At 37.5% G+C, this 17,107-nt stretch overlaps 1 long non-coding RNA gene across 1 annotated transcript in view; it reads right to left on the minus strand.

The window, feature by feature from the left end:
- Positions 1-1,216: 1,216 nt before the first annotated feature.
- LOC122333368 overlaps positions 1,217-17,107 on the minus strand; it is a 56,281-nt gene continuing 40,390 nt past the window's right edge. The window contains exons 2-3 of the long non-coding RNA XR_006248622.1: positions 6,354-7,166; positions 1,217-4,906 (exon numbers count right to left, since the gene is read on the minus strand). This is a non-coding gene — a long non-coding RNA (uncharacterized LOC122333368). The remainder of the gene's footprint in view (positions 4,907-6,353; positions 7,167-17,107) is intronic.

Here is a 17,107-nt window from a genome sequence, read left to right on the forward strand (position 1 = left end):
GAGAGACAGAGAGAGAGAGAGAGAGAGAGAGAGAGAGAGAGAGAGAGAGAGAGAGAGAGAGAGAGAGAGAGAGAGAGAGAGAGAGAGAGAGAGAGAGAGAGAGAGAGAGAGAGAGAGAGAGAGAGAGAGAGAGAGACAGAGAGAGAGAGAGACAGAGAGAGAGAGAGAGAGAGAGAGAGAGAGAGAGAGAGAGAGAGAGAGAGAGAGAGAGAGAGAGAGAGAGAGAGAGAGAGAGAGAGACAGAGAGAGAGAGAGAGAGAGAGAGAGAGAGAGAGAGAGAGAGAGAGAGAGAGAGAGAGAGAGAGAGAGAGAGAGAGACAGAGAGAGAGAGAGAGAGAGAGAGAGACAGAGACAGAGAGAGAGAGAGAGAGAGAGAGACAGAGAGAGAGACAGAGAGAGAGAGAGAGAGAGAGAGAGAGAGAGAGAGAGAGAGAGACAGAGAGAGAGACAGAGAGAGAGACAGAGAGAGAGAGAGAGAGAGAGAGAGAGACAGAGAGAGAGAGAGAGAGAGAGAGAGAGACAGAGAGAGAGACAGAGAGAGAGAGAGAGAGAGAGAGAGAGAGAGAGAGAGAGAGAGAGACAGAGAGAGAGACAGAGAGAGAGAGAGAGAGAGAGAGAGAGAGAGAGAGAGACAGAGAGAGTTTATCAGTAGTAGTGAGGCGGGACAAAACAAACTTGACTGAGCTCTCTGCGTCATTATTGACGCACACTCTATATAGAATTATGACCATGAAATTTAACAATACAATAATTCATATTTATTACTAAAAAAAATAAAACAACATAGATTCTACATTTAAATTTTACAAGATAAGTCACTGATACAATACAGCAAGGTTTTCTTTGGTATTTAAAAAAATAAATAAAAACAAAATTATGTAAATTAAATATTTGAATATATTCAAGTTGGATGTTATGTGTAAGATGTAACAAATATTTCATATAATTCTGTAATTAATACTGTAAATAAATAAATAATACAAAGCTTTGGTTTGAAGGAAATTTACTTGAATATTACGTGCAAATTCAACAAACTATACTTTATTACAATTCTACTTTAAATGTAAAATGTAGTTAAATGTTATTTAAAAAAATATATTACATTTGTATATTATGTGAGATGCTATCACATACATGCATACACACACACACACACACACACACACACACACACATATTATTATTAAGCTTCATTTAATGCTTAATAACAACAAACAACCTGTTTGTCCCAACACAGGGAACCAAGTCATAAAATAAAACGGATTTATTTATTTATTTTATTTTTTTAAGTGACTTGTATGTGCCAATTTTAACAAATATCTTAGCTTTTTTTTTTACTCGGTACTTAAAAAAAATACTGTATTTAACGGAAATTCAAAACAAAAAGAAAAAAGTGAAAGAAAAGAAAAGAAATAAAAATAAAAAAATCGAAAACATCACTTGTATATAATGCCTTTCCCTCGGCTCTGAATCCATGCGACAGGAAGAAAAAGAATCAGGCAAATATGAGTCGGCCTGCTAATTTCTGTCATGTGAATGAAGAGATTAATTAGTGGGAACACTGGCTTCTGATACAATCCCTTCCACCCCAACCCCCCAAACTCTTTTCTCTCGTCCTTCGCATCCTCATTTCCGTAATTAATTCAGCCGAGCGCTAATTACAGAAGCCTTTTCCAAAACGCCGCGAGGGGGAAGGAAGACAATCGGGTCCCGCCGCGCGCAGAAACGCTAAAAGAAAAGAGAAAGAATGTCGTCTCGGAGCAAGAGAGGTGGAAAAATCTAATAAACAAATTTGCTTGGTTGATTTCGAACGCCAGCCTCTCCGTCCCGTTCCGGAGCGCATTGATATTCCTGTCCACGGCTCCTTTCTCTCCGCTCCCTTTGATGAAGTTCTGAGGGACAGCGGCCCGCTCTGACATCACGGAGGCACAATGCATCGTGGGAGGAGAGATTGGCGGGGAGTCGGCCGTATGCAGATGAAGAGCGGGGCGCATCTCATTTGCTCGGAGATCAATCGGGATTCTTGGGAAAACCACAGCTTGATGTAGAGTCTGCACCAGCTTTTAGCTCCGTTCTCATCTGGACTCGGTCCTAAAACGATCACATGATTTCCCCAACATGAAATACACGTGGCATTATGGGTATTCTGCGCGCCTTTAACCATAAACTCAAACTTGAATGAAGTGTTTGGGTCTGAGCAGGCTTAAAGGTTTTGTTCGGTACTTGAAAAAGATTCAACCCACATTTGTATTGTATGCATTTTAAAACGAACAAAATAAATGAATAAATGCATTAATTACAGTCACTTAAATATTTGAGATTAATATTATTAAAAATCATCTGATTCTCTAAACGTGGGTAAGAAGGATTTTATACGGTGTTTGTCAGTAAATTAAATAATAATAAAACATATATGAATAACTAATTATAAAAAACAGAATAACATTTATTAGAGATAATTCACTTGATAAAAATACGTATATAAATAATTACAAAAAAATTGACATACTTCACTTGATACTAATAGTAATAAAATATTAATAGTAATAATATTAATTTGATTTTCTAAATATGCTAAACCTAGATTTTCTATGATATTTCTCAGAAAAATAAAATGTCAACTAGGATATTACTACACGCAGGATACCAGGTTTTTCCGGTCAGGTTTAATCTAGCGCGTCATACTATAACTGCAAACTTTGTAGTTGTTTGTGACATTACTTCACGATAACTTTCTTCTGTTGAAGGCAGAAAAGACCGTACAGTGAAAGTCAACGGGGTCAAACGCTGTTTCGAATCCCACGTGTCTAACGCGTCTAAGAAATAAAATCACAGAGGTTTGTGAATGATGACAGAACGATGATTTTTGGCCGTTGTTTCTCTTTAAGAGCCGGCGCTTGTCACAAACACACAAACATGACGGACCGTTGTTCGGGGCAACGCAGCATCTCAGAAAGCTCGAGTGAAGGGAAGCCTGTGATGTCATTGTTCCGGGGGCCCGGCGAGGGGCCGAGTGCGCGTGCGTGTGTGTGTGTGTGTGTGTGTGTGTGTGTGTGTGTGTGTGTGTGTGTGTGTGTGCGTGTGTGTGTGTGCGTGCGTGCAATCAGATCCTACTGGAATGATGTCAGCTTTTGTTGCCCGTCTCCATTCAGTGCAGCAGATCTGGCCTGAATTGAGTCCCGAGGAGAGAAGTGTGAGAAACTGCAGGCTAAAGGTAGAAGACAAGCTAACAGCGCCGCTATAAAGATGTCATCAAACTCAGCTTAACCTCCGCCGGGCCTTTTGACCTCTCCTGCAAAATCCTGGCCTTATTCGAATGCACAATGTAAGGGAAGCTTTCGGCAGCCCTGCTCCCATCCAGAAAGTGAGAAATACTGTACAAACAATATATCTTTACAAATGCTGTCGTGTGGTTTTTATTTTATATTTAACGCAAGCTTGTGAGAAAGTTTTTAAGTAATTACACAACATATAATTGCGTGATTTTTTTGAAACTACACAAAGCACAGTGTATCCAATCACAAAGTTACATTACATTTTTTATTTTTTATTTTATGTATTCATTTGTGCATTTATTTATAAATGTATTTTCTTTCTTTCTATTAGAAAGCCTTTTTTTAACCCATGTTGTGAGGATCATATAATCAAACCTGCATTTATTTTCCTGCTATAACTGGCGTAACTCAAAAAAAATATCTAAACGTTAAAAAAAAATATAAAAAAATGAATAAATAAAATTGCCACAAAAATTACAAAAATATAAAAAACTAAAAATTTAAACGAAAACAAAAAATCTAAAAATAAAAACATTTAAAATATTAGGACTACAATAGTATCTCAATAGCATGCATTTTTTTACACGTTTTTGGATTTTATGCATTTTCATGGACTGAAATCGCTATTAAACGTCAAGAGCAAAAAAAGGGAATTGCGCAGCAATCTGCAAGGAAATGCAAAGCATAAAACGGCCTGTTCAGCAATACAGTATATGAAGCACTAAGAGTCTATCTTACACTAAGATATAAATACCTCAAGCCTTTTTACAAATGCATGCGTCTAGATAAAAAAAAAAGGGTGTTTGACTCTGCATTTGCTCTCATTTATCGTCATCTGCCAGCGGTTTGTGGGATGATGTCAACATCCAAAACGACAACTGAGCGCGATGATGAACAAAAAGACTGAAAAGATTTGATTCATTGTGCTTCACCCACCAAGAATCTCAAACATTACGGTTGGTGAAAACAAATTAGCCGTGTACAAAGCCACAAACGATGCTTTAGTGCACTACAAAGCGTCCTACAAGCATTCCAGCTCTGTTTGCAATGACAGTTCATCATAAAGCCTCAGAAGATCCGACTACAGAAGGATTCCTCGGATATACATCGCTTTGGTCCGCGTCGTTTTGGATGCAAGGCGCCGTTTTCCAAGCGTCCTCGCCGGTCTCTGACTCTGACCCTCCGCAGGTCGGCCGTCTCTCTCTCTCTTTGGGGAGCGAATGACCAGAGCTTCACCGCTAGACTCTAATCTCCGAGGATGAACGTATAGGGAAGGGCTTCCTCATCACAGATGACCCATGCAAGGACGCTCGAAGAGCAGCGCCGGAGCCATCTGGACCCCGACGCAGCTATAAGCCAGACGCAGCCAAACAAACAAGAACCAGATGGACTGATGTGGGACCGAGAAGGAAGAGGGGGTCAGAAAAAGAAAAGGGTGTCTCTCCTTACACCGTCGCTATTGCAAACAACCGGAGGCGCATGCAGATGTGGCTCGTCTCCGTATGTCGCTGACAATCACTCGCTGACCAGAAAATCTCTCTGTGACAGTGTGTGGAGATCTCCGAGGGGTGTTAGCATGACCCCGGTGTTTATTCCAGCCGACCGGCAGCAGGACAGGTGTGGGACTCTACCTGCGGAGAAGAGCAGAGGAAGCTGTGAAGGACGGCCTGCATGCTAGTTTTAGACTCTCTCTGTGTGTGTGTGTGTGTGTGGTGTGTTTATGGGGACACACATTGATATAATGACGGAGATATTACAATTTGAAGGTGGTTTATGAGGACACCACCAATGTCCCCGTAATTCAAAAGGCCTAAAAACCATCCTAAATAGAGTGTTTTTTGGAAAATATAAAAATGCCAGTAGTTTCCTGTAAGAGGTAGGTTTAGGTGTAGGACAAAAACACATACGGTCTGTACAGAAACCATTATGCCAATGGAGAGTCCTCATAAACAACAAATACCAACCTGTGTGTGTGTGTGTGTGTGTGTGTGTGTGTGTGTGTGTGTGTGTGTGTGCTGTTGCGATACTACAGTTGGGTTTCTCTTTATTTGTGAAAAATCTTAGCGTAAAGAGTTGCTTCTAGTAACAAAAGAGTTTCCTCTTGAGATTAAAGAAAAGATACTAGTAAGGAAGGAAAAAGTAAAGCAGAAAGCATCTTAACTCTTAAAAGAAGCCTTAAGGTCCAGAACTGTTAGGAGTACAGACAAGGACTTATATATGATGATGAGGTAATAAGACACTATACATTAGATATATATATATATATATATATATATATATATATATATATATATATATATATATATATAGATAGATAGATAGATAGAAAGACAGATAAAAAGATAGAAAGATAGATAGATAGATAGATAGATAGATAGACAGAAAGATAGATAGATAGATAGACAGATAAAAAGATAGAAAGACAGATAGACAGATAGACAGATAAAAAGATAGAAAGACAGATAGACAGACAGATAGACAGATAGATAGATAGATAGATAGATAGATAGATAGATAGATAGATAGATAGATAGATAGATAGATAGATAGATAGATAGATAGATAGAAAATTCAGATAAAAAGATAGAAAGATAGATAGATAGATAGATAGATAGATAGATAGATAGATAGATAGACAGATAAAAAGATAGAAAAAGACAGATAGACAGATAGACAGATAGACAGATAGATAGAGATAGATAGATAGATAGATAGATAGATAGATAGATAGATAGATAGATAGATAGATAGATAGATAGATAGATAGATAGAAAGATATAAAAATAGATAGATAGATAGATAGATAGAAAGATAGACAGATAGACAGATAGATAGATAGATAGATATAGATAGATAGATAGATAGATAGATAGATAGATAGATAGATAGATGACAGAGACAGATAGACAGACTCATTCTCTTCAGTCAAACAGGTGTTGAAGAGAAGGTCTTGTTCCAGTTGGATTTCTTTTGTCATGTTAACTGTGACCTTTTAAAGTGCACTGACTGCAGGTAGCTCAGAGAAACAATGGCACACAGAAGCATCCTGGTGTAGAGTTACTGCCCAGAGCCGCTGACCTGCCAGAAAGCTCCACTCCCACAGTCCTCGTCTTCCACTCCGCTGCGCGAATCGAGCCGTCCAGCGATGACATCATGCCCAGCCGCTCGCTTTCTGGACATTGCCATGGCGATGCGACCGCAGCCGGCGAGATGGCAGCGACCGCGGAGATGAAAGACGGCATTAGCGCATCAGGACGGAGACGGCCGCTAAGATCTGTCAGATTCTCTTTTCATTTTGGTCTCCGCTTTTCACATAAGAGCCACTGAAAAGATCAGAGGAACTATGAAAAGTCACGCTGACCTCCTCCTTCGCTGTGAGCTCCCGCCGGGTCAGCACCAGTAAGGTTCCCCGTCACTTCGTCCAGTCCATCTCTACCACACATGACTTTTACACGCAGCGTATCAGAACAACGGCCTTCTACTTGTTTATCTTGACGTTCTGCCAGAATCAGCATCATTTCTCACGACTTTAGAGCCTGTTCGCGTCCACATGGACAGGCCTGAACGGCGTGTGACGAGGCGGGATCAGGACGAGTGCTGTAAATGTCAGACGGCTTAGAGCTCGATAGCATTCTTTCCCTCGGGATCACGGCTGGATGGACTTTATAGTCCTGGATGAGTGAGACGGAGAGCGCTCGGGCTCTGTAAATCTATACAGCTTTTATTTACCGTACAGATCCCCAATAATGCCGTCCAGAGCCTCCTGCGATTACGGCGGAGAGTTTATTTGATGTAGTGGTGTGATTTTTACCAGACAAATGTCACTCCGTCTGAACGGATGACAGCACGCTGTAGTTTCCCATCGGATCTGCGCTGATGATGCATCTGAAACTAAACAGAAGAGGCCCCAGTCAGAACCGTGGCACTCGATCAACACGAAAAACCTCCAGAAAAGTCAAATGTCAAATGCATTTTGTTCGCGCTGCACACAAATACAGCTTGTTTTCATATTTGATCTTTAGGACTGACTCTCATCCGGTGCATATTCACTACCGCTGAGTGGTTTGGGGTTGCCAGTGTTTTCTATTCATCAAGGCTTTTAAAAATTGCGAAATATTATTGCAATCTAAAATAAATGTTTTTTACGTGGATATATTGTAAAATGCAATTGATTTCTGAGATCAAAGCTGAATTTTCTGTATCATTACTCCAGTCTTCAGTGTCACATGATCCTTCAGAAATCATTATATGATGATGATGATGATGATGATGATGATTTGCTTCCCAAGAAACATTTCTGATTATTATCAATATTGAAAAGCTGTGCTCCCGAATATTTTATTTTTCAGGATTCAGAGAAGTTCAAAAGAACAGCATTTATTTAAACGCATTTTCTTAAACATATACATTGTCTTTGCTGTCACCTTTGCTCATTTTGATTGATCTTTTGTAAATAAAATGATCAGTGCTGTCAAAATCATAATTAATCACACCCAAAATAAGTTTTTGCTTTCATAAAAATAAATATTGCATACAGTATGTATTTTGAAATTACGTACATGTATATATGTGTATATATTTATTACTATGCACATATAAATACACACGCATGTATATATTTCAGAACAATATGTTATGTTTGTATAGTAAATATTTATATATATATATATATATATATATATATATATTTTTTTTTAATTTTTCAGTAAGTTGTTGACACTTAATTAGCTACATTTACAAATTTATAAATTATAAATAAATAGTTTGCAACCACTTCGTGCTACGTAAATTCAAATAATAGTTTTTTTGTTTTTTTTCTGCAGTGCAAGTTTTCATTGTTCGTCTCCAGACAGACTTATAAAAGTGCCTCCAGCACTAATGTCACGATCTACCGTTTCAATGATCATATCAGCCAGACTGCTTGCTGATAAACTTGATAAACCCAATTAATTAGCATTTTTACTACTACTACGACTACCCTAAAACAGAAACATCTCCCGATCCTCCGCAGCCGTCCAATCTTTCTCCATCTCTGACATCACAGCTGTCTCGGAGACAACAGAGCCTCCCTCTTTTATTCCGAACAGATGGAAAAACAAATAACAGATCCAGTATGATTCTGAAGCCAAGCAGAACCAGCCCTCCACTCCCTGTGACATGTCAATTATCACCGATAAATATCTCTTTCCTCTAATCGCTCCAAACAGGGGCCGCTCTCATATCGCCGCTTTTTAAAAGGCGACGGCCGTTCACTTTCCTACCTGAAAGAACGATCTTTACCTTTAGCGAATCCTTACAAAACCCCGGACTCGTGCTGTTCTTAGACTAAAATGATCAGTCGTTGTTTTGTAGGATCATTCGAGCTGAAGTTCACTCATGGACGGCGTCCAACCACAAACCACTGAACATAAGAACATCTCCAGAGGGTTAAAGGAAATGTAAGTGAAGACAAGAACCACTGCTACTCCAGGCAATAAAAACAACACTAAACCTTAGCAGAACGGAGCATAGTGGCATGCTTTTGTTAGAAAGACTGAATTAAAAACACCTCGATGAATTAGACGTGTTAAATACATTTGATATCAAATGATACATTCATTAAGTGGTTGCATACGCAGTTTCAAATAGTCCCTATCTACCAGTATAAACGAGCATTTAAAACTGATTGACTGATTGATTGATTGATTGATTGATTGAGAAAGAAATGTAATACTTTCAGCAAGGACAAATTAAATAGATCAAAAGTAAGAGTCAAGACAGTTACAAGATGTCAGTTTCAAATAAATTATGTTCTTTTGAACCTTATTAAATAACTTAAAAAAAAAAAAAAAAAAAAAAAAAGTTTCCAACAAATGTTTTGGAGCACAACATTTAAAATGAAGGGTGCATGTGATGCTGAAAATCCAGCAGCGGTTCAAAGAAATAAAATACATTTTTACTATATATTCACATAGAAAGCAGCTACTTTAAATTTAAATACTTTTTAGAAAATATTAAGGTTTATTTATTTATTTATTTTCGATCTAATAAATGCAGCTGAACAAAAAGGGACTTCTTTCAAAAACATTAAAAATAAATAAATAAATAAATAAATCTTACAGACCCCAAACTTTAGACCAGCTGTATATCATAATATTTCAGATTATGGATCAGAAAGTTGGCTTCTTTTGGAGTGATTTTTATTGGCGGAGACAAATATACAAATAAACTGGCCAAGTTTGGCCTGAAATGAGGGTTGCTCAATATTAACAGTTCTTCTTATTTAACTGTGAAGCAACATCACATTCGCAAACAAGATTAATCTGATGTATAAACGGGATGTATATCTTTACATATAACGCAAAGAAAACCAAAGAACATCCTCATCCTCACTCACACAGTCTTATATTCACGTATAAAGACTCAGAATAACCCATTACTGGCAGCAGAATGATCTCTGAACAAATCACCTTCACGCCCCACTGGCAGATGCTGTTTAATGCCTCATTGATAAATTACAGTAATTTTAATAACTATCTTCTGTAAGAATGGACATTATTCCTGGAAACAAATGACTCACCTCATGACTCATAGGGGGAACAGCATAAGTTGTTATAAGAGGGAAAATCATTGTTTTAAAGAAAAAAAACTAACTGAAGACAACGAAAAAGACAATGAACGTGATTTGGAAGCCTGGCTGCGTCTCCTGACTTCTGACAGTCGGAGCAAATGGGAGTTAAATAACAAAATCTGATGAATTCTTAACAAAGAACAGAATTCTCTTTTTCAAGACAAAAACAATGTGAAGTCAAACTGGCAGACGTTAGCGAAGCGCAGATCAATGACAGAAGATGACCGTCTCGCTTCGGAAAACCTCTAGCAAGCAACATTTCAATAGCATTAAAACTTATTAAAGGACTTTTCGGTGTCAAGGACCCCAAATATCACCCTTTTGCAAATGTACGCGCAAATAAAGGGGCTTCGAGATGCCAAAGCATTTCTTTTCCTAAATAGCAAAGCTCTGAAGAACCTTTCTGTTTCACAGAAGCTTCTTTATGGCAACGTTCTTCAGATTAGAAAAAGGTAAGAAAGAGATGATTCTTTCAAGAACCCTTGAATGGTTCTTCGTGGATCCAAAAATGGTTCCTCTACGGCATCCTAGAGCCTTTATTTTGTACAGTAAAATAATTACTTTGTTTGGATAAATGAATTTTTGTTCATCCAGTCTCTTAGTTAAGATTTAGTCCACCTCCAAGTTATTAATTTGATAAATAGCCCAATGGCCCAAACGGCAGCAGCCATATTTGGTCGAAAATTTCCTGTGAATCAAAAAAAAAAAATGCTACTGAATTTGTGAAACATGAAAACTATTTTCTTTTAAAAATTCACTCCAATAGTTTAATCTGCTGAATAAAAACCACATGGTGCAGTATATGTGGATTTGGATTTGGCTTTTATCCAATTAATGAGCTTTAAATCAAATTTAAACATTTAAAATGTAAAAATAAAAATAATTATTTCCCCAAATTTGACAATTTGGAGATTTATTTGGATCAGACAAATTTACATCTTTAACAATTATCCAGCGATTAGACGAGCATAGAAGAACCCAAGTGAAGTTTATCGATCCAAATCCCAAACAAACGAAGACTTCTTGAAACAGACCTGACCTGACCGTGAACCAACTTGACTTGGACTGAAACGATTAGATTACAACATCAATACATGACGAAAGACAACGGCAACAAATGGGCTACTTCTAGCAAACCCATGTGTCACATGTCGTGAACCGACCAATGGGAAACAAGACACGTGACCTGGACAGCCAATCAGAACCCGACACACTGAACTGAGGAACCAATGGCAGGAATACAAGAGGGCTAGGGAAGCATGACACTAACAGCATGAAGCGATTACAAAATAAAAGACACGAACCAGAACCCAAAACCAGGCGTGACAACAGCGAAACCATTTAGAAAGCCTCCTCGCAGCAAAGGTCAGATCCAGATCCAGATGGACACCCGGTGGAATTTTATCGACAGATCTGGCATCATCCTTCCAACTTGTTCTCTAAATTATGTCAGAATTTTCTTAGAAAAGCAATTTAGAAACCAAATAGAGCTGTCATATGTCTCGGTCCCAAAACAATGGCCTATAGTTAACTTTGTTTATTGAATCCCTAGCAGATTCCGCTTGAGGAAAACCTAATGAAGTCTTGGGTATTCGAACCAAATCATATCGCCGCAAGTGAGAGAGTCGAGCAATGAAATAAAAATAAATGTATAAAATGTTAATAGAAAAGCACTGCAATCGATAAAAACTTTGCTAATCACATTCTCTGAAGACCCCTAAAAGGGACCACTGAACATCATGTCGCTGAAACCTCATCTTCTCATTGTCCTTTTTAATAACGCTTGTCTGATGTGATGCAACGCTCGTGTAACTCTGATGAGGGTGTGTTTCCTCAGTTTACATTTTCCAACTTTATTAAAGCGCTCTTCCTCAAACAGACATTCTTACAGAGTTTGGAACATCTAAGCAGGCTGCGTCTTGGGATCGGGGCGTGTAGGACAGCGGGGTGTTGGGATGCGAGGGTGCGTTTTGATAAATTCAGCAGATTCAATCTTTTAAACAAGCTTTCAGAAATATCACGTGGATCGCAGCAACAGCCAAAGCTAGCTACTGCTTTAGGATGTGTCCATGTGTTCTTCTATGAAAGCATTATTCAAAACAGCTGTTTTATCATTTTAATAAAAATAAAATAATAGTTTCTGAAAGAATAAAAAGTGCCCAGCTCTTTAATAATAATATTTTAATATAATGTCATATAATACAATATCATTGTATCACATTATAAAGTTGAATATTACAAAAGTAATATATTGTAATATAATAATAATAATAAAAATAATAACAACAATGTACTATAATGTAATGTAATATAATTATATTGCATTATATAATTGCATATCACAAAAAAAGCATATCACGCTAAAATTATAAAATAAAATATAATTCCATATCACAAAATAATTTGTGTTCCTGCAAGGCTAGAAAAATTCTCATCTAATTAATTATATAATATGATATATAAATAATATAAATTACATTATTAAATGTTAAAGTTGAATAAATCACAAATTAATTTGCATCCAGTGCTTCTGAAAGGCTGAAAAAGTAATTTAATTTAATAAACTGCTGATATGTCTAGAGTAGATCACATACATTCATGTGATTAGAACCCAACACAACACAAAAAAAATAAAATATCCCCCAAAATTAAGAAAAAGTACCACTCATCTTGTACAACGCATATTTGTCAGTGTCTCAAAAAAAAGCGTGGTGTGTGATGAAGCTGAAGAACATTGAGAACACTGTTATGGTCCCCGATGGCTGTGGTTCACTGGAATTTATAGCGATCAATCAAGAGAGGGTGTGCGCTAATACTATGCCTCTGAAAATAGGCTCATTTTCCAACTCCCTAGAGTTAAACAGTTGAGTTTTACCGATTTTGAATCCATTCAGCCCATCTCCGGGTCCGTAGGTAGGACTTTTAGCTGTAGCTTAGCATAGAGCATTGAATCCGATTAGACCGTTAGCATCACGCTCCAAAATGTCCAAAGAGCTTCGATATTTTTTTCCATTTAAAACTCGACTCTTCTATTGCTGCATCGTGTACTAAGACCGGTGGAAAATAAAAAGATGTGATTTCCTAGGCCGATATAACTAGGACTATATTCTCATTCCGGCGTAATAATCAACTTTGCTGCCGTATCATGTCTGCAGCAGGCGGAGTGATATTACGCAGCGCCTGAAAGTAGTCCCTAGCAATTACAGGCTCTGTGTAACATAATTATTCACACCTAGAAATAAAAGTACGGTTCTTATATCAGCCTAGAAAATTGCAACTTTTCAGTACACAATGTAACTATAGAAGAGTCTAGGGCCTGTTACTTTAAATACAAGCCATACAGTGCATAGAGATGGTCCATCCTGATGGCACAGCACCAGACCGGATCGTCCCAGAACGCAGGGAAGCGAGCGAGACTCCCAAGCATTGTGTTGGTCTTGCGCTCTGTGATTAAAGGCAGGCCCGTTGGCCTCAAATCAAGCCTCCAGCCCAGCAGGCTGTTACTGGAGGAGCCGCAGCCGGACGCACGGACGGACGGACGCCGGCCAACACAGACCGAGCTGGCAGGAGACAGAGATGCCAGCCTGAAGGAGAGTCTGTTAACCGTCCTCAGGAGCTGTAGGCACGTAACACTCTGGAGAACTGCTGAAGATTCAAAGTATTCGGGGAAGGGCGTTGTTAGCAGTTGAGGAGGAAAATGCTGCTGTATTACTGTGCACATTTTGTACAGTTTCTGTAACTAAAAGCATGCGCCAAGCTCTTTCTTATGGGCAAAAACCCTGTTTTTTCACGCACCTGTCAAATTTGAGGGGTTTTTTCAGACTAGTGGAGAAAAAACATCCAGAAGGCTCTTTTAAGCATTTCTTTTATGACACTGAGCCATATCTCTCCACTTCATTAACACTTACACACACTAAACTTTACATTTTTGTCCCCGACTATGTCCTGGGATAAAATATACACTGGGATATTTTCAAATATAATTTGCTTGATAATATACAGCATTTTATTTGCTCAAAAACTCAAAATGTTTTGTTTTCTGTCTGTTCTAAGTATACCCAAGATACTTAAGATATACCTAAGATACTCAAAAAAGTTATAATTTTGAAACTGACTTCATCCAGTGTTAGAAATGTATGCAAATGAACACCCATTTTAATCAAATATAATGCACCATTTGCATATTTAACGCAATATTTTATAAAGCTTGTAATACAAAAAATATTTGCAGTCCTCGATATAATTAATTAACTAGGTAAGTAAAATAATACTTTTTTTGCTTTTCACCTGTAGTATATCACAGTGTATTCTTAAAGGGATAGTTCACCAAAAATGACAATTTGCTATTAATTTACAAGTGATTCATAAAAAGCCAAGTATGCAGCATTCAACAGGTTTCGGTAATACATAATTTTATAATACACACACACACACACACACTACTCCTACAAAAAAACACCTTAAAATGCTTCAAAGGTAAATCATTCTATTGAACCAATACATTTAAATGAACTGAGTGAACCTATTTACTAAAATGAATCAGATTAATTAATGACTGAATTTTCATTCTGAGGTGAACTAACCCTTTAATTTCACCTAATATAAAGGTGTCATGCTACTAAAAGTTCCTACAACACCATTAGTTCCACTGGTTCTGCACAGATGGAAAAGACAACAACCTTCACGTGCTATCTGCATGCCTTACGTCTTCTTGTAGACATCTTCATCGCCTCAGTTCTCGCTCAGGAGCTGCTGATATTTAAGACGACAGGCAGAGAGCATGCAATCACAGAAACATTTACATGCCAAACAGCATCCTAATGAGGAGGAAGTCCTCTATCTGAGGTAATGTTTCCTGGCCAGAAGAACTGTAGAGATTGTGTGAAATGATTCTCCACCAAACCCCCAACCCCGGCTGCGAAATGATATTACGCTGGTTCACGTTTCAAATTTCCAGAGAGTGGCTAAAAGCGAATGTTATGTTTTATCATGATGTTGTGAAAGTTCATAAACAAAATGCTGGCTAATACTGTATTGCATTTGAAAATAGCATACCACCTACATTAAATCAGTAATAAAAACAAATATGATATAAAGATATATCACTTCACATCACAAGCGCAGTGCTGTACCGGGTGCACCACAGAGCAAGTTTACTTTGCCAGAAAAGCCAAACATATCGAGCTGGTTATGTGACGCAAAAGTCCAAATGCATGCGTTTACAAATCATGCTGTATGATGCAGCTATTTTGTGGAATTTGCATAGTATTGTGCAAGTCTGTAATCGATAATCTGCCCCGTTATTATGTGTAAAAAATAGTACTGTCAAGCTTAATAAAAAAAATCCAAAAAAGTTTTTTTTTTTTTTTTTGCATACTGTGTATATTTATTATCTATATATAAAACACATACATTAATATATTTAAGAAAATGTTATGTTTACATATATATTATATATATGTGTGTGTGTGTGTATATGTATAAATATATATATATATATATATATATATATATATATATATATATATATATATATATATATATATAAATATATCTATCTATATAAATATATATGTCTATACATCTATATAAATATATCTATTTAAAAAAAAAAAAATATATATATATATATATATATATATATATATATATATATATATATATATATACGGAAATATTTTTTAAACAGATACTGTTTGTGTATGTATTTATACATAATAAATATACACAGTACCCATACATATATAAATGTTAACAAAAACTTATTTCGAATACGATTAGACATTTGACAGCACTAGTAAAAAACCTGAATAAAATTGGTCAGCGTTTCGGTGAAAATTGCGTTCCATTCAGTTGGAAACTGAATTGCATGTAGAGTTATGTTTTGCAAAAATGTAGGTAGAGACACGTTTTTCCAATGAGCCTGGGTTGCAAATATCTCCTGTTAGTTTTTGCTTACACTGGCAGCTTGGCAGCAAGCGCCTTTGAATTTCGCCAAAAGACGGTATCTTAGCAGGCAGCATAACTAAGTTTCCGACCTTTTGAAACAGATCTCGCATTGGGAGTGCATCTGCGATGCCTCTCTAGGTTTTGGAACGGATCAGGCCTCTCTCGGCGATCCTCTCAGCCTAGTAAGAGACATTTCAAAGATCATGTAATTGGTAAAACGAACCCTATCCCACTGCGCACGTGTGCCAGTGCGCATCCACACGGAGAGGTCTTCGGTGCGGAGCGCTAGCAGGAGTTTATCCCTGATCGGGTTTTAATGTTTGAGGCTTGCATGGAAAGTGGAGGAGGTGGGGGTTAGAAACAGCTCTGTGGGAGTCTTTTGCAATTAGTAACTATTCCACACATCTGGAAACATCTGTCACAGGGGAATTATCTCTTGCTTCTGGGAACAGACCTTGCAGGCCAACCGCATATGTTTTCCAAATGCACGTGCACACAGATACACACACACACACACACACACAAACCACATAAATACATAACTGCTAGTCAGCTTGACATAAATTCATATTTAAGTATATTTAGCAAAACATGTTGTCGGAATGGTTTAGGGTTTTATAAATACATATGAATACAAATTTACTCAACTCTATTTTTTAAATATTTATTTGGGAATGCAAAGCCACTAAAAATACTGCAAGTGCCAACTTTCTCTCACTTACACGCACAACATCGACAAATATCAACTCATTATAAGCCTGTTATTCCCAGAAGTGTGTAAAATGAAGCACAAAAGCCATGATTACTTTTCCTTTCCAGTTCTCTTTTAATCCAATTTTCAAATTATAAAAATCTGGTGCCATGATGTTTCGGATATTAGGCAGAGTAGGGCTGAGGCATTCAAGCCTTTTCATTAAAAGTTAATTAAAGTGTTTATTTATTTCCATTCGGCTCCAAAGGAAGGGACTCGAATCAGGAATCAATGAATTTAAAAGCTTAATGATGCTACGAATTAAAAGCAGCGTTGCACTCGAAGCTCTTGAAAAGAGCGGCACGTGCAAAAATATAAGGGGAAGATGAATGCCATTGAGCAGCATCTCTGGGGCAACATCAATCCGACATCCTCTAAACACGTCCAGCGTGGGCTCAAACAAGTGTAAAAGTGCTCGCTCGCCTCGCTGCGGAGCAACCTTTAACCTAAATCCTAAAACGTGGAATGTTTTGATACGCAATCAAAGCCAAAACTGAATGTTGCACACGATTATGCAATCCG

This window comes from Puntigrus tetrazona, unplaced genomic scaffold, assembly GCF_018831695.1.
Source record: "Puntigrus tetrazona isolate hp1 unplaced genomic scaffold, ASM1883169v1 S000000270, whole genome shotgun sequence".
Classification (NCBI taxonomy): Eukaryota; Metazoa; Chordata; class Actinopteri; order Cypriniformes; family Cyprinidae; genus Puntigrus; species Puntigrus tetrazona.